The sequence below is a fragment of the Cyanistes caeruleus genome, chromosome Z (genome assembly GCF_971803275.1).
Source record: "Cyanistes caeruleus chromosome Z, bCyaCae1.hap1.1, whole genome shotgun sequence".
Lineage (NCBI taxonomy): Eukaryota > Metazoa > Chordata > Aves > Passeriformes > Paridae > Cyanistes > Cyanistes caeruleus.
Window position 1 is genome coordinate 10,107,271 of NC_141732.1, and position 19,211 is coordinate 10,126,481.

The 19,211-nt window shown below is 35.8% G+C and overlaps 1 protein-coding gene across 2 annotated transcripts in view; it reads left to right on the forward strand.

The window, feature by feature from the left end:
• Positions 1-19,211, forward strand: part of FBXL17 (F-box and leucine rich repeat protein 17) — a 271,732-nt gene that overhangs the window by 52,273 nt on the left and 200,248 nt on the right. The gene's annotated exons all lie outside the window — the stretch shown is intronic.

The following is a 19,211-nucleotide window of genomic DNA, read 5'->3' on the forward strand; positions in this document are numbered from 1 at the left end:
TTTGCAAACAGGTCCAGGAAGGAATCAAGGGTTTCATTCACTTTTTATTTCATATTCATGCCAGGACCATTTTGTGTGATCAAATACTTCGCAAAAAGGTGATAGTTGCTGTTGTAGAGAAAAAGAACTGTTTTATTTCTGTATCAGTTCAGGGGAAAATAGATTAAATCTTGGTTCACTGTTGTAGCAGGTTTTGACTGAATGTTTACTAGACATTTTAAAGTAGTAATATGATCTAACTTACTACTAGAATGAGAAATTATGTTATTTTGTGACAAAGGTTTACAAATTTGGTGTGTTTAGGAAAATAATAGTCTAAGACAATGTATTGAATATCCTTATCTTCTAGTCTTCATTTAAGATTAGGACTGCATCAAACAATAGACTAACAGATAATAATTGAGATAAATCCCATTTGCTGTGTAAAAATTTCAAAAATTTGAAATACTTGTTTGTCTCAGAATATTTAGAAACAAATTATTTGGTGTGTGTTACTCTGTAATCTTCCTGTTGTAATTCTTGAGGAAAAAAGCCCTTAATTTTCTAGATGCAGAAATACATGTCCCAGAAATGGGCTGTCACTATTTCAGTTATTTTTTTCCACTTTCAACATAAAGTTTTATAAGCAGAACTATAATGAGAAAGAACTGTTTTCTCTTTAGAATTGTCATAGAAGGAGTTGGCTTCAGAGAGCGCATACATGGATACCATAATTGCAGTTCTTGAATTGTTCTCCCCAACTATTTTTTGGCAATGAGGTTCCACATCAGCTTAAATATATTTGATATTTGTGGTTCCAAAGCAATGTCTTAGATAGAAAATTGCTTTTAAATTCATACCCATAAGAATGTGAGGGAATGACCCAGTCCAGGACAAAAACTCAGCTCTTGATAGGGTCTTCCAGAAATGCAAGCTATTTCTTTGTCAAGTGCTGTAGCTTGACATACGATGATGCTGTTGATGATTATACTCGATGAGATAAAAATGTGTGACAAGTGTTACTGAACTGTGTGCTTTGAGTTACCTATGGCAACAGGTACAATGTTCAGTATTAGCACACTTACAGATATTTGCTGTAATGATTCAAAAGTATGTATTTTCCCTATTAGAGCTTCATTTTGCCATAGACATAACTGTTCAAACCCTCTTGTCATCTGTCAAGGTTCGAGCAAACAAATTTTGACACAAATCAGAAAACTGTGACAGTTGAGTGACAAGCTGTCAAAGGTTCTAGATCAATTGTACCATTTATTGCCTTAACCTCTGCTAAGCAGATAAATATCTGGAAAAACCCTGAAGTTAATCATTACAAATACTGCAGAAGTTTAAGTAATAAAAGAGTAATTGTAAAGAGGATCTACATTTTTATTTATGGACTAAGAAAAACATTGCAGCAATTCTTTTTGTAGGATTCATCAATGCTAAATAACATTTCATATCTCAGAATATTGAATGCTGAATGTTTTCAGATCATAGTAAAAATGTGAATTAAATTTTAAGTTTTAAAGAAAAGCATGGAAACTGAAATGTCAGTACACATTTTCATACGCAATCACAGAATGGAAGGGACCTCTGGAAAAATATAATCCAACCTGCTTCCTAAAACACAACCTAGAATAGGTTGCACAGTATCTCATCCAGTTGGATTTTCAATGTCTCCAGAAATGAGGACTCCACAACCTCTCTGGGAAGCCTGTTTCAGTGCTCTGCCACCCTCAAAGTAAAGAATATTTTCCTCCTGTTAATACTGAACTTGTTGTGTTTCAGTTTGTGCCTGTTGCCCCTTCATCTTGTCCAGAGCACAAGTGAAGAGCCTGGCCTCATCCTCTTGATACCTGTTGTTAAGATATTCTTTCCTCCAGTCTCCTCATGGTCTTTGTAGCCTCTGCTGGACCTCATTTAGTAGCTCCTTGTCTTTCTTGAACTGAGAGCCCACAGCTGGACACAGCACTCCAGATGTGACTCAGCAGGGCTGAGTAGATGGGCAGGATCCCTTCCCTTGTACTGCTGGTAGTGCTCTTTTCTAAAGCACCCTAGGGCTCCCTTCTAGGCCTCCAGGGCACACACAGACAGCTTTTTGTCCACTAGGACTCCCAAGTCCCTCTCCTCAGAACTGCTTTCCAGCAGGTCAACCCCTCCCTCGCCTGGGGTTTTTCCTCCCTTGGTGCAGGAGCTTGCACCTGCCTTAGCTGAGCTTCACTGGGTTCCTCTCTGCCCAGCTCTGCAGATGGGTTTCAGTGAACAGTAGCACAGCTCTTTGGGATATCAGCCACTCCTCCCATCTTTGTATCATCAGCAAACTTGCTGGGGGTACACTCAGTCCCTTCATCCAAGTTGCTGATGACTGGGCCCAGTAGTGACACCCAGGGAACATCAGGTGCAGGCATCCAGGGTAACTCTCTTCATTGCAGCCAGTATTGGACTGAGCTTTGCATTTAAGGCTGAACAATGTTGGTAACACACCGGTATTTTGGCTGCTGTTGAGAAGTCTTTGTGCAGGGTCAAGGCTTTCTGCCCAACCCTGTCCTTCCCAGAGATCTGCAAGCTGAGTGTGGATTAGAGGTTGGGAAAGGAAAGAGTTGGGATGGGCAAAACTGACCAAAAGGTTTTTTCCATACCACATCCTTTGAAATAAAGATGAGGGTAAATAGGGAGAGTGCAGGGATATTTGTAGTTACAAAATTTGTCTTCCCAAGCAACTTCTATACATACTGTGGCTCTGAAATGTATCTGGGTGTTGCCTGACAATGAGAGTTACAGGAAGAAGAACAACTTGTTTTTTGCTTTCATGGTGACCTTTTGATTTCTCTTCAGCTGTCTTTATCTTGACCCACAAGCTTTTTCACCTTTTTTTCTCTCTATCCTGTTAAGGAGGAGGAAATAGAGAGTGGCTGTGTGAACATCTGATAGCAGCCAAAGTTAGTGCACCACATCTTTGTAAAATTTCAAAATGTACAGTTGCTGAATAGAATATTTAGAGGATGCACTATGCTGAGGTTGGACTTAACTGCAGAAAATATACAGTAGATTTTTGAGGAGCAGAAGTCAGCCTTTTCTTGAGAAATGGTGTAGCATGCTAGGTCAATGTAGACCAGGTCTCCTCTTTTCTTACGTTGGTATTCAATCAACTGGCATTTCTTTTTACCACCTCCCACACGCCCTTTGCCACCAGCCTACCTAAAAAGGTAGCTGTAGCCTTTAATTTTCACTGAATTCAGAGTCTGATATTGTGCACCTGCAGGAACCAACATGTTCAGGATTGCACCTACTGTTCTGCCTTTTAGGGTTGTCCTATCACTTCTTCCTTATTCTGTGACTAAGGTGGCTAAGGATTGCATGAAAAATAAAAAAACAAGACTAATTCTGTGGCAGAAACAAATGTGTTTAATGCTCAGAAAGCCAGTTCATTATTGGTAGACTTGTGAAAGTCACTTTTCTGTGAAATTCGAAACCTATAGATATTATCTATTAAAAGGAAGAAATATAATTTTGACCTATTTGGTAATACAAATTTTCCTCCTTCTGAAGAACAGAATCATTAGATTTTTCGTTATCAAGGGAAAAAAAGATTAAATGTCTTCAGTTAAATTTAGAACTACCGTTGGACTAATGAATTAAATCTTTTCTCAGTGCTTAATTTTTCTACTTTTCCTTGGAGATGATGCTGTCATTATGAAGTTGAGCTTAAATATCTGGTATTATTTATAATTTCTGTGTAATTTTGAAAAATATGGGAAAAAAATGAGGTCTTCTCATATTACTGTACAGTATATATCTTCCCCAGTTTTCTTTGTTCTGCTCTATTTTTTAAGGAGGAGCATAGAATCTAACCTATTTTTAGATTAGAATGCTGAACATTCAGTAGTTCAGTCAATAGAACTGCATGTAGGGAAGAAATGAAAGTGTGGTAACATATAAAGGTTGGAAATTGTTCTAAATTATTGAAATTCGGATGTCAGCAAGAAAAATTTCTTCATTCTTAGGTTGCTATAAAATGAAGACTCAGTGGCTACAATTTTTATCTGTCTTGAATAAGATGCACATTTTAAACGTGGAGAAAAATGTTTCTCTCTGGAGTGTCTTCTTTTTTTATTATTTTTTTGGTAGAATTCAAGCAGTCTGAATTTTGAAAGCTAGGAGTTTCCATTTGCAGTTTGGGATAAGATGCCATGACAATCGTAGGTTATTTTTCATGTTAGCAGAAAAAACATGGTATTGAGAAAACATGCAACACTACAAGTGTCTTACAAATATTCTTTGCATTTTTCTTTATGGTCCTCTCCAGAAAATCACAGTTATCATTTCTGCATTGTATATTTAAACCTGATGTGAAGAAAAAGTTAATTTGTCTTCCAAATCTCAAGATTGTTAGAAGAATAAGGATAGAGCTTGAATTCTTTACCATGTGCATGACTCAGCGTGCTTATTTTTGATTATCCATACCTAAAAGATGCTCATTGACATCTTAAAAAGTCCTTACAAATGTTGATATTTTACAGTGACCTTCCACCCCTAATTTTACCTTAATTATCTTTTGCTAGTCTTTCTCCTGTTTTGGGTAATGTGACTGAATTTTCTGGGCTAAAATCAGTAGGGTGTTCATGGGAATGCAGTCCCTCTGTCTGCTCTTTGTGGTTCCACTTAGCTAACTGGCTTGCAGATTGTGTCTGTTTGTATTTAGGTGTACTGTCAGCAAGAGATGAAACAGACTGCATTTCTTTGCCATTGTCTAATACAAAAAGTGAGAAAACAACAAATAGCCTACATCCCCTGCCACCCCCAGTACCTTCTGTTTATATTCAGAATAGCTTGTTTTGTTTATTTAATGTTTCTAATAATGGATATTGTCAGATATAAGTATTACTTCTGAAACTTCATTTGTCTTTTATTAAACAAAAGGGTTCCAGGAAATATAATATCCTGACCCTTTCCACTTTCTTGGATAACCATGGGTTCAGTGTTAGAGATGTATGGATTTCCTCTCTTAAAGAGAAACAAGGAAGTAAATGACTAGTGCAGTGTCTTTGGGTGCTCCAAAAATGTCTCAGCATACCTGTGCTGCAGTATGGAATAAGTCCAAGCTAACATTTGGTTGTGTCAAAAAAAAAAAAAAAAAAGGGCATTAAAAATATGTATTGTTCTGTAATGTGACAAAGAAATTTGTAGGGTTTTTTTCCCCTCTGCTGCTGACATTTTAGAACTGCATCAGTCTTAATCTATACCAATGGCTAATAAATAGGCAGTGTAGGTTTTTTTCTGTATGGCTATCTTAGGCTATTACTACAACAAAAATAGATCTTGTGAATAATATTTTTAATTTGAAAACTTCAGTAGTATTAATAAAAATGGATACAGATTTTTAATCAGAAACTATAGTTTTTAAGGAAGATGTGGGGTTTATAATTCTTACTACATATTTTCTGTTCTCATACGTTTCTACAAGTGACTTTTTTACTTCTAAATTTGTAGTTAAAATATTTCATTTACTAAAAGTAAAAATTCAGAGATATGGCAGTTATGATATTGTAATTATGTTTTGGAAACAACTTTAAAGAAGTACATTAATAATGCTTATTATTTACTTATTATTATAATATGATTAATTATTTACACTTATTAATGTACATTAATAATGAGCACATTTACTTATTCATTTGGAGTTCTGAAGTATGAAGGTAACATTTTTTTTTCTGGTTTAGACTTTATATTTATGGAAGAAACACTTTACTTCCCATAAGTATAAAGCTGTTTCGGGAGTTTAAATTTATGTTCATCTGCATTTGAAGGGGAAGTTATCTATAACCTTGATATCCAGCAATTTTGTGTAAGCACAGAAAGTTGTAGTTTATGAGCAAGAATTGCACTGCATACTACTTGTATGTGACTTCAGGGCAGGGGAGGATAACCTATTTTTAGATTAGAAGTGGGGTTTTATAAATCTGTTTCATATTATAAATACACCTTATTCATTCTGAATTTAGAATAGCAAATCTTTTTGAATGCTAAGGTTTTTTTAAAAAGGGTTTTCATGAACAGTGAAAGTGAGGAAACTTTGAAAATTATGGAAGAAAGAATAAAAGGAGCTTAAAGGAGATGCACTTCAGAATCATGTATTTATTTATGTTTATTACATGATTATTTTATATTTTAGAAACATTTTACATTTATTATAGATATAGATATATATATATATGTTTGGTTGGGTTTTTTTTACATTTTTGATATGAAATCCAAGACAATCTGGTATAGATTGCTGTTTCTAAACCTACTAGTACTGGGTGAATATTTCCAGTAGTCTGTTAATGGAACTCATGTTAGATAATTTTGTAAAGAAAGGCTTTCAGATTATAAGACCTTTAATTGAATCTCTTTTTGTTGCAGTAAAAAATACAAGTGGAAAAAAATGGTGGTTTTCTTTAATTTCAACATTAATTTTGTTTTATGTGGTGCATATTTTTTTTAATGATTTGAAGTGAAATATTATTCTTTTTCACTAAGGGAATTATATTTTAAAGTGGGAGCCAGAAGAAAAATCGTTTTCATGTTATAGGAAAATTGTTATGGTCACTGGCTGCATGGAACATACTGAAGGAGATAGGACAGCAGAAAATATGCTCTTGAACCACAGTAGTCATGGGAGAGGATTCCACACTGAGATACAGCTGAAGTTAGATATATAGACTGTGAGTGATGACCAAAAAGTGATTATGGAGCATGTAGGAGATTTAACCAATGTTGTAGTGCTGAGTGAAAAACTTTCAGTATGAGCACTTGTCAGTAAAAATGGGGTTACCATGTGTTGCAAATCAAAATAAAAATCGAAGGACAAAAATCCCAGAATTAGCTGCAGAACACAACCACACATCTATTAGTTTGCACAACTTCAGGAAACAAAGTAAACCAAAATAAGTTATTGAAAAGAACAGAAAATGTACAGTAAGAAAAATTAAACCCACATAGTAGTCAGTGAAACATACTTAAGGAAGAAGAAACACACCATTAAAATGATGTAAAAACGTGGCAAAAGCAAAGTTAAACAAGTCAGTGATATAAATCATTGGAGGCAAGACTATATCTTTGACAAGATGAAGTTTCAGTCAGGTGAGGGAATGAATCAGCATCATAAAAAAAATGCAGCATTAGGTATTTTGCTTACTTTTTTTTCTTCTGGTTTAATATTTCTGTGCATGATGCCGGGAATTACAGGATTTTAAGCCATGCCAAGTGCATTGCACAAAGTAGCTGTAAAAAATAAGAGAGCAGAATTTGTGGACACTTGAGTAAGATCAGTTTGGAAAAAGCGTTTAAAGATAGAATTATTTTGAAAGGATTAACAAACATAGAAAAAGTTTTGATTCATGAAGTCCATTTGGAATTCCAAAATATTTATTTACAGCCATTAAAAGGTGCTCAGGACACTAAGCATTAGTAGGATAAGAGATAATATTTCTGAATAAAAACTGCCTTAAAGCGTAGTAAGCTAGTGGTAGTGGATTGTAAGTTAAGAGTTTAAAATGTGAAGTGACATAAACACTGTTATATAACTTTGAAGTTACGTGGTTTTAGAAAGTAAAAGTAATGATTTAATTTTTTTTCATACTATCATCCATGTTAAGTATATACTATACTATATGTAGGCCTCTATACTAGGGGCCTTAATAGTTGGAATTTATTTAATTGCAGAGACCAGAAAATTATCTTTTTGCTTTGTATGTGGTTAACGTTGTTGTTTCATTGTCATGTTTAGCTAAAGAGGAAGAGCATTGCATTACTGCTATGTAAACAAGAAAGTAATTTTTGTGCTTTTGTACTGTAATAGTGATTATAGCTTATCCTGTATGAACTAATTTTGTTATGAGTGATGCTGCTCTTTAATATGTTATTATATATTTAAGGTTAGTTTTATTTGATGCTTTTTTATGTTTTCTTCCTTTGATGTTTAGAGATCATTTCAAGGTCTACTGGAAAATAATTTTTAGTTAATAAAATTATTTAGTGTCTTTTTATATAGTAGTTGAACAATGAAGTAAGTTTGACTGGAAGCATTACTTAGAAGCTGTGACTGAAAAATATTATTCAAAATACTGAATGTTAATGCATTCAACTTCTATGTGTCAGATTTTTAGCCCTGATTTTTCAAATGTCTTTTCATTTTAACTATTTCAAACAAAATGTAGGAATGTCTACATATGGTAATATACATGAAAATATTTTATTTAAATTATAGCCAGGAATGGAATAGTATTTTTTTTATTATGCAATATTATTACATATAACATATAATAATATATTTAATTTATATTAATATATATTTAACATAATTTTTAGTATATATCTTTATATTTAAAGTAGATGGTATTATGTATAGTATTATGTATATAAATATAATATATATAATTATATATTATATTATATATTATATATTATATATAATATATTATATAAATATAATATATATATATGTATATATATATAATCTGTTTAAAAATATGGGTGTTTTATTTGCCCAAATATAGGGGCTGACTTAAAATGTACGCCAAAATTATTAAGAATATTTGGGGTTGGTGTGTTTTCATAATTAGTCAGCTTCTCACATTATTAGTATTTCTACTAATTCTCCCACTATTAGTGTTTTTATTTAATAAAATACTTTACAACAAGTATAGCAACAGCAGTTCAGGCACATCTCTTTTGAGAAAATCATGGAATCATGGAATAGTAGGAGTTAGAAGGGACCTTTCAATGTGGTCTAAACCAACCTCCCTCCCATGGGCAGGGACATCTTCCACTGCAGCAAGTTGGTCCATCCAGATGTTTCCAGGAATGGGGCATCTCTCAGTGTTCAGTGTTTCACAAGCCTCCTGTCAGAAATATCCTCCTTACAGGTAGTCTCAATCTCCCCTCTCACATTTAAAACCATTATCCCTTGTGCTACTGGGCTCCAGTAAAAAGTTCATCCTCTTTCTCATAAACCTCCTCTAAATACTGAAACAATGCAGGTGGAGAGGCTGAAAGAGACACAACACCAAAAAAGAACCCCCAAAATCCATACCACTCACCCAGAATAAACCAAGCAAAAATCTTTCTTTCTTTCTTAATTTTTGTACTTTTCATGTGCAAGAAGTGTTCAAAACAGAAAGAGGCGTGAAAGTTAGTGCAAAATATCAACACGTATTTTGGGCTAAAACCCATTTTTTTCCCAGAAGCAATTAGCACTTGAGAAGAGTCTAAATTAAATTTATCTGAATCCAGCAGTTCTTCAAATACCTGTGATGCGCTCTTGTGTTGCCCAGGAAAATGACATACTAGTGAATATTTTGGAGGAAAATGCCAGTTTATTATGTTAACTCTTACAGCTATTTTAAGAGCGAGAGGAAGAAAAAGTTGTCATTATTCCTAGTTCCTTGCTGTAGTTAATGATGAAGGGAAAGTAGTTCAGTCCTTCTGCGGGGCTGTATCACGTCTTTTTGTGTAGGTTTGTAAGAAGACAGGTCTGTGTTCTTTCACGTTGTATCTGCAGCAGAAAGGAAGTATGATTTATTTGTTTACAACAGTATGTCTTTCAGGATTAGAATGTTCTTCTGTTTTTGATGAAGGCATTTGTTTGGGTATGTATTGAAATCAAGTTACAAGAGCAGAAATTATCACTGATGTTGATGAATCCTAGTAATCAGAACATTATTTTCAGTTTTCCAAACAATCTGGGTACACAGTTTAGCAGGCGCAGCACAATATGGTCTTGTTTAGATAATTTCAGTGAAATTTTGTAATCACTTGTACTTTTGAGCTTCACATTTTTTAGCAATACCACTTATGTGTAAGCACTTGAAAGCTGTGAATAAACATAGAGGGACTCAGTGACTTAAGCCTCTACAAAGCAAGACAACTAGGACAAAATGCACAAAAGGTGACTTTATCTTCAAAATGTTGAGCAAACCTGCAGTGATGTACTTATAGCAAATGTGTTCATACTCAGTTACTTTAGCACAACCATATTACTTAGAAATTTTAGGAGAATTGTTTGATTTTTGTTTTTGCCTGTGCTTTACCTTGTAGCTGTCTATTGGCATTTGTAGCACCATTCTGCACAGAATGCATGGACCCAGCAGGCTCCTTTAAATTGTGATCCCAATAGAAACAGTGGGATCTTTTGATGAACTTGCTTTGGAAAATTAATACAGATGTGAACATCTCTCATGCCACATCTGAAACGGTATTATAATATTATATTTATTTCCTGACTAATGTGCATTTACATATATATGCACACACACATACATAACACATACATATATATGTTTATGTATGTACACATACATACATATCTATATATATATAGCTATCTGATTTAGTTTATATCTTGTATATATATGTAGTGTATATATTATATTTTTATACGTCAAGGTATTGTTATGTGCTAGCACAGAAGAATTTCTTAACTGAGGTTTTATGTATACGTTTAGATAAAGCTTTTCAGTGCTATAGATAGTTTCATCTAATACATGTATTCAGAAGTCCTAAAGGAGAGAGAGAGAAGATGTATTGAAAAACAAGTGAAAAATTATTACTGCTTTAAAAGACCTTTTAAATACTGGGTTTAAATACTGGGTTTGTTCATAGTTTTATGGGCAACTCAGCTTTCTTGTGTAGTTTAACTTCTGAAGTTACTGCATTAACCTTTAGAGGAGCCTAATTGAAGTATGTGAAATTATAGTTAAAAATATTAATGTATAGGATACTGTGATTTGAATTGAAAGATATTTAGAGCTAAAGCAGTGCTGGTAAAAATAAAGGAGTGAAATTGAATAGATTTCCATGACATTGCTTTGGATCAGGTATGTAATCTGAAGCTCTTAAATCTGTGTCTGTGTAATGGAGTAATTCTGTTCTTTTACTACAAACCATGGTGTTTGGCTAGTGAGTATCAAAGCTGTGTGATATGGTTTTAGCAGTATGAAGCTATAATAATGATTTATATGAAATACTATTGTATATTACAACCCAAAAGTCTGTGTCAGGGTATGGGTTTGAACCTAAACTTCCTGGACCCCAAAAGGTGACAAGAAGCAGTAATGTAGAAGTAGTTGCTATTGGGAAGTCTACATGTAGTTGCCATCTTCAGATCCATTATATAATATTCTTTATCTTGCTTCTATGTAAAATCCCAACCAGTTTACTGGATTCTTTTTAGAGCTTAGGTTTTTTAAAATTTCTTCATTTCTTTGTGCAATGTGTGCCTGTGGTGACATGCTGACAGTGAGGTGGCCCCTCTGGTAAAGCATATTCTTTGAAAAGCATTGAACTACTGCCCAGCAGAACGTGAGATGGGGGTGAGAACAAAGTGTGAGAAGCAGCACACCAGACCCCGAGGTCAGTGAAGGAAGAGTGTAGCAATGTGGGTGGCTGTGCTACCTTCCGAAAGCGTCTCCTGGCAAAGGTGTTCAGGCAGGCACACAACAAATACACAGTCTACACACAGCAGCCATGGATAGCTTGTCAAGCGAAGAGTTGGGAAGGGTCTTGGTGTGGAGTTCTGACAATGATTTATTAATCCATGGGCCAAAGGGGTCCAGGGACAAAAGACCATTTACAACACCTGGTCCGGGATTATAAAGAGGGGGTGGATCAAAGGGTCAAGGGCCTTTGGTCAATGGGAAGAGGGAAAAGTGGTGCAGAGGTGGGGTAATAAAACTGAGGAACCAATAGGAAAATGGGCAGACCACTGCACCAAACTGGGGCCAATGGGGAAACAGGGAAGGGAGAATGTTCTAAGGGAAACTACAGATAAGGTGAGTGAGGGCTGAACTGGGGTGATACCAACTTGTAGAAATATAGAACATTTAACCTTGAGAACTATTTGCATGTGTTTGCAAAGGTCTGCTATGGGAGAGAGACTTCTCTCATCCCAGTCTTGAGAGGCACTACTTGCTGCCTCCTTTACAAGATTGGGGTATGGGGGTATGGGCCCTTGGCCCCTCTGGGCCCCCACAGAGGAGGGCAAGGGAGTGCTCCACATGCTGGAGCAGAGATTCCCCTGCTCACTGTGTTGAACACCACTGTGGAGCTCATTTCCACATGGCATTCTGTGGAGATGCCCAGCAGGACATTGCAGCCATGGAGGGCACATGCCAGAGGAAGATCCTCAAACCTGTGGAGGGGAACCCACAGGTTTCCCAGGAGGAACTGTGGACATGGAGCAGTCTTTTCCTGAAGGACCTCAGTTGGTGGAATGGAGCCACGTTGGAGAAGTTCATCAAGGACTGTATCTAGTGGGAGAGATGCTACCCTGGGTGGAGAATAGTGTGAGGGTGGAGTAGTGGGATCAGGGAGTTGTTATGGACTAACCTCAACTCCCATTCCCCATTCGTCTGCTTCCCTCAGAGTGGAGGGGATTGAAGAGTCGAGTCTCTTCATCCTGTGACAGTAACTATGAGTGATCTCTTTAACCTGACCTATGAGCTCTTCTGTATGGTGTTCTCCCTGTCTTGCTGAGGAGAGTGGCTGGATACATGTCTGAGCCAGCCAGAGTCTGCACAGTGCCACTGTATTTGCCTGGAGCAGTGTCTGTAGCAGCTACAAGCCATTAAATCCCATGCCTGAACCTCCTCAAATTTCATTTCCTCTTGGAGTCTGCCTTGTTTTGAGATAATTTTTTAATAAACAGAGTTGATCTGCAGAGAAATTTCCTGGCGATTCTCTCAACTTTGCCTTTGAATTTTTGAGGAGAGCTTCTTTTAGATCTTTTGGATCTATGACATTCAGATGTCAACCTGGCTGTGAATGAGAAAGCTTCCTGATCCTATGCAGAAGGTTTACTGTTACATGTAGAGATACAGGTGCTTCCTGAGTACTCTACCTGAAGTAAGCTGTCAGCATGGCATGATTATCAGTGTTCCTGTATGAATTAAGATGTGCTGTTTTCGGAGACTGAAAGTAATACTGACATTTTTATCCTGTCTATGAGCCAAAAGAATAAATGCTCTGAATATTTTCTGTCTGGCTCCTTTCAAAGCCCTTCTGGTTATCGTTGCAGCGTGCATTTCTCCTGAACTTGTGAGGGGAGCACAGGTCAGGTGCACTTGAACAGCTCAGCAGGACATACTGTTTGTGATCAGGTACATCAAGAGGATATGTATTGGTTACAATTTTAAAATGATTTTTTTTCACTTTCTTTTTCATCCATTGGATGAATCACCAGCACTGGGTCCTTTTCAGAGTCTGTGGGATTTTCTGTCTGTTCACAGTGCTAGATGCTTGTGAATTAGGTTTGAAGTTATTTTCCTGTTTCTTAAGATTATGTTCTCTGCTAATGCTCTGTCATGGCACACTCTAAGCAGAAAGATTACAAATACTTTTTGTTAGAATGGAGTTTTTTATTCTTGCACGTTATTGATCCATAAACACTTTAAGTTTATTGTGAAATCACTGTTGAAAGACTGAGGAACAAATTAAGAAACTGCACTTAGAGAAGCCATCATTATAATGACAGGCAATTTAGTTTGAGGTAACTGGAGCAGTGAAGAATGCAATCCATCATATCAGCAAGTATCTTTACAAATTTTATTAGTCTGACAAATGTTATACAGACTATCAAGGTCATTTCATAGTGAAGATGGGATATTGTTTTCATATTCTTACAGCAACAAGAGTGGTTTGAATAAACTGCATGTCCACTTCCCTAGGGTTCTTGCAGTTCAGTGGTGCATTGAGACAGGAAATAAAAACAGCTGCAAAATGAGACCTTTTCTTATTTGTGTAGGGCACATTTTCAGCCTAGCAGTTCTAACTTTGTGGGAAATAGCCCTTTTAGTGACAGTCACTGTCAAGTATTAAGGTTTCCTGTTTTTCCAGTCCATACTAAATGACTTTACTCCCCTAAAACACATTCCGTGTGTCTTGGGTTAACTGTGTTTGGACAGGGCACTTACTGGATCTGTTTTACAAGAAAATTACCACTATAGTTTGTAACAGTTGGTAGATATGTGCATCCCTTAGATAAAACCTCATGAAATAAAAAACTTCAGTTGAAAACAAGAAGTTTATCAATATAGATGGAATTCTGATTTTTCTAACATAAATTTTTCAATGCCCTTGCTAGGGCATTGAAGTTTTTTTTCCTTCAAAAAGCAGATTTTTTTCTTATTGCACTCCCTTGGAAACCATTACCCAGTAAGCTTTTGATGTTGTATGTATTTTGGGGAGATACCAAATTTGTTATTTCCCTACCTATCCATTTTTATTTTGAAAAAAATTAGCATATATGTTATATGCATATAGTCACTCTGAGTGCTGGATGAGAGTCCCAACCTGGTGGGTGTAGTTGTTTTTGTGTGGTTTGGTTTTTGTTAGTTTGTTTGCTGAGTTTACTTCTGCTTTTATGTTTGAGACTGATCTACTTTCTCATTGTATTTCTAATTTTGATCTAGAGGAATATTTGACAGTTTAAGTCATTAAGAAGAGTGAGATAAAGTCATTAAGAAAAGTGGGTTTTACTTTTTAAAATTTTTATTTTAAAAATTTTTAAAATTTTTAAAGTAAATTTGCTACAGCCATGACTACAATTATATTTTTCTCATTAAACCTAGATGTTCTTAAAGTCTAGGAGACTCAGCTAATTATTCTAACTAGGGTAAGGAATATATGGAAACATATGGAAGAGAGACACATTGTGTCAGGAAGTCTCACAGCTTGCTTCCATAGCTAATCTCATGATTTAGAGCTGCTTGTATCTGTTTCGATCCAATAAATAGATTTCTTACACTTTTAATAACAGAAAGTTTAATTGCTCTGAAATTTGACACTTTGTTTTAATTTCAAATCTTTGTTTCAAGTCTTTCCATTCGAGACTTGTAGTTATAATTACTCTTAAGTAATGGTTTTTCCTTATGTTGTTACCTCCATAACACACATATTGTCAACACCCGATGTTGTATCTGAGGTGACAGATCAGATCTTTGATAAACACTGTGCTCTCATTTGCTTCAGTTCCAGGATTTTGGTGTCTCTTTTCTATGTTTGTCTGGTGCAAAGATGAACAGAATTTCTAATAGCTTTTACATATTTTTACTGGATGCATTGTGGGTTTGTGTTCCTTCTCTGTTCTAGAAGACTTTATCGGATACATTATAGGGCAGTTATCATCTGTGTGTTGATTATACTCCCAATTTCATCAGTAAAGTTAATTGTGTTCTGCTTTTCGGGGATTGCATGTCCTTCTTGATGAAACTCTCTAATACCTGTTTCAAGAGTGTTACACAAAATATATTTGTAACTGTTCAGTCTGCCCAGCTCAACTGTTCTCCTTTCAGTCTAGGTCTTCACTATCTCCATCACAGCTGTTTTTACTTTTCTGCCCTTAAATTCCTGTATTGATTTCAACCTTCCTCAGTTTAATAATTTTTTGTTGATATTCCATGAAAAGCACAGAAATAGTTGATGCTGTATCTCCTTTATCCATGAAAACCCCTCCAAAGAGTTGTAAAAATTACAGATGCTAAGTAGACCATGGCCTATTCTATGTAAATGTCTGCTTCAGGATTTATATTTGCTTCTGCCTCCTTTTTCTTTCCTTCAAATTTATTTGGTAATTGTTGGAATAATTTACACTGAGGAGGTCAGGAGTAGAGGGACTGAGTTAGTGAGAGCCAAACACTGGCTCTGTAAGTCTCTTTTCACGGTAATGAGACAAAGACAGCTTACTATCTAAATATCCAAGGACACAGGAACGAGGTAGGAGGTGAGTATTATCAATGTTCAGCTGATCATTCTGTTTGTTTCTGAAGAAAGAGGCTGCCAACGAGAGCCTAAAGAAGCTTGAGGCCTTATTTATAATATGCTCATTCTGTAGAGGTTATGAGGATGGGGCAGTGAGTTGGTGATGGAGACAGACAAGAAACAGAAATACATTTCTAACACCTTTCCAGATATTACATTAGGAATAGGAATAACATAATTTTTCTTCTCTTTATACATTCATGTAGAGAGAACTTCATTCTTGCAGTCTCTGTCTCTCTCTCCCCTGTCCCCCAACAAAAAAAGAAAAAAAAATGCTGATGCATTATAACTGGAAGTCATTAAACAGTGTACTTGGGCACTATTGACAATAATTTGAGAGCCAACCTGTTTGATTGCTTTGCTGGAAGAAGCTGGAAACGTAGAAGTTTCGTTGATTATGCAGAGCATTGGCTATTGTATAGTTTGCTGTTTTCACAAAATTGCAGCTGATTTGTGAAGGAATTCATCAGAAGGTTTAGGAGGCAGGCAATAGTTTGTGTGTTTTTCAGTAAAGTAATGACTCATCTTCCCTTACTGATTTATATAGCTTGTTTTACAGCTCTGGCGTACAAAAAATTTCTTTCCCATTGTAATTGTCATATTTTACCATCATGGAAGGGTGAGGTCAAGGGTGTTACATTGGGAAAAATAAGAGTTATTAGGAAGAAAAAATAAACTATTTTTTAAAAATCTTGTCAACAACCTCAACTCAAAACATTTACTTAATATGTCTGGGGTTTTATGTGTCTATTCTTAATTGAGTTCATTTGTTTAAAGGTATGGTGGTTTTAGGGTTGTCTTGGGGCTTGTTTCGTTGAGTTTTCTGGGTTTTTTTAAACCTTTGAATTTCTTAAACCAAAATGAGAGTTTGTGGTGATGCTGCATACTAATTTTGTCTGGGTTAGAGTGAAATTCACAGTACCTGGCATGGGGCTGTGTTTGGTTTTGTGCTGCAGACAGTGTTGATAACACGGGAATGTTTTTGTTATTCCTGGGCAGGACTGATCCCTTTTCTGCTTCTTGCCCCACCAGTGAGCACCGCCTCCTGCAGGGGGGGTGCATGGGGAGTTGTGGGGGACACAGCTGGGACAGGTGACCCCAGCTGAACTAAGGGAAATTCCAGGCCATATGGCATAATGCCCATCAATAAAACTCAGACGGGTAAAGGTGGTTGGCCAGGCCACCAGTTTTTGGGGACTTACTAGTTTAGTTGTAAGCAAGTGGTTTGGGTTTCTTTGCAAAATTTGTTTTTCTTAGGTTTCCTTTTTTTTTTTAATTTTTTTTTTTAATTTTTTATTTTTTAATCTAATCTTCCTTTATTAGCTCATAAGTTTCTCGCTTTAACCATTCTGATTTTGTCCCCTGTTCCACAGCGTTAAGGATTCACTGAGTGGCTGTGTGATGTTTAGCTGTCTGCTGTGATTTTAAACCAAGACATAGTGACATATTTAAGAAAAGCTGAAGATGTTTATTTTCTTCTTACCCACTAGTTTGCGGCTTACTTTTTGGGTTGGTGGTTTTTTTTTGTTTGTTGGTGTGGGTTTTTTTTCTTGTTGTTGCTGTTTGTTTGTTTGTTTGTTTGTTTTTCCTTTTCCTTGGTGACCTAGAGGTTTGCAGCAGTTGTGATCTTTACTTTCTGAATGTGCTGAGCTCTGGGAAAAGCAAGCAGGTGTTCATTTGTTTTTTTCTTAAATCTAAATTACTGAACTTCACCATCCTCTTATGCTGGTCCTGCCATTATCACACAGGAGGCAGAGATTCACACAAGCCTGGCAACCACTGGGTTCTGCACTGGGGTTAATCAGGATTGTAGCCTACTTCCAATCATAACTAACACAGCAGTTCCACTTGGAATTCCCATTAGGAAGATGCTTTTTCTGAAATGCATAGATAGATTTATGTAACCTGAACAGGTATGCCTTTGGACAACATGTAAGGATTAAAAATATCACATCTAACTCATGTTGACATTCATATCATCATTACCTATTTGCTTCTAATACCGTTTGTAATATCTCGGCCTTGATTTCCTGGGCCTGTTTCAGGTAATGCCTTGATATGATGGCAGAGAGCAGCTTGCTGCATTTCTGGTTTCTGAATCTGTGTGCACATGTTGAAGCTGTAGATTCTCACTCCTTTGTTTTCTTCTGCATCAGTGAGGGCCCTTATGAGATGATTTGTCTTCCTATTTTAGTCTTTGGCCTTGGAATTGTAAAACTGTTTAATCCAGATGACAAAAAGGTAAACAGATATCATTAATATGTTTAAGTGCCTCCCTGACTATTTTTTACATGTTCTTATTGCTGTGTATTCTCAGTTTCTTTTTGCTGTCTGCATCCAGGCTGCCTCTTCAGACTCAATTCTAATAGATCAAAACTAGCAATGTAAATTATGCCAACCAGGTATACTAATGTATGTATGATTTTCTTATCAAATAACACCAGTAACTTCATTGGATGCCCATTCAATTAAGAAAAAAATTAAGATTGTTTTAAATATTAAGAAATCAAATAAAGCACAACAAAAAGATCTCCTTTTGTGTTTTGACAATCTACTTGCTAAAAGGTCTGTTAAAAAAGAAGCAACTCACAGAAATAGAAATGTTTGTTATGAATAATTTGAGTAGATTGTCTTTTACCAGCTATAAAAACCCTTTCTTTAATGCCTTCTGGAGGTAATTAATTTTCCTTGATATTGTGGTTAGGACAAAGCAAAAGTTGTGGTTTTTTTGTTTAGTTTGAGGGCTTTTTGTTGGTGTTTTTAGTGCAAGAATTTAAAAAAAAATATATCTTAATTTCTATCTCAATGGTTTAATTTTTTGTCACTAGATCTAGTAGTATATCATTGGCAGCTAAACAGAGAAAGCTGTACAAGGACTGTGCAGAACTTCCACTTGGTTTGCTTTTTTCTGGACTAGAGATGATTGTTTGCTAAAAATCTATAAATTAAATTTCCACTGAAGTATATCAAATGGTTGTATATGTATCTATGCAATATAATTTATTTTTTTTAAAACCAAAGCGTGTTTTGCATTTGAGTCTTTATGTACATGCATATTAAAGTTCTATTTTAGCAGCTTTATGGGTTTTTTTCTTTATTATTGCTGTGTTTGGAGGTTGCTCCTACCAGTTACTGCTGATATCAAACTGTGATTGTAATGAAATAGTCAATCACAGTAGTGAATGCAGAAGATTACCATTTTAATGACTAATTTTCCTGCAACTTTTCATTGTAGGCTGGTCCCATTTCATGTAATAACTCTCACAGGACGTAACATGTTTACTTCCTACCGTAAAATTTCATGTAGAACTCTGTACCAGTTTGTAAATGTAGGGACAGAACTCTAAAGCTGCTGTGAAGAGAATCTTGAGGTCCAGCCTGTTCCAGTAGTGCCTGTGCTGAGTAGCCTGAATGTCCACGGGCTGCAGTGCTGACTA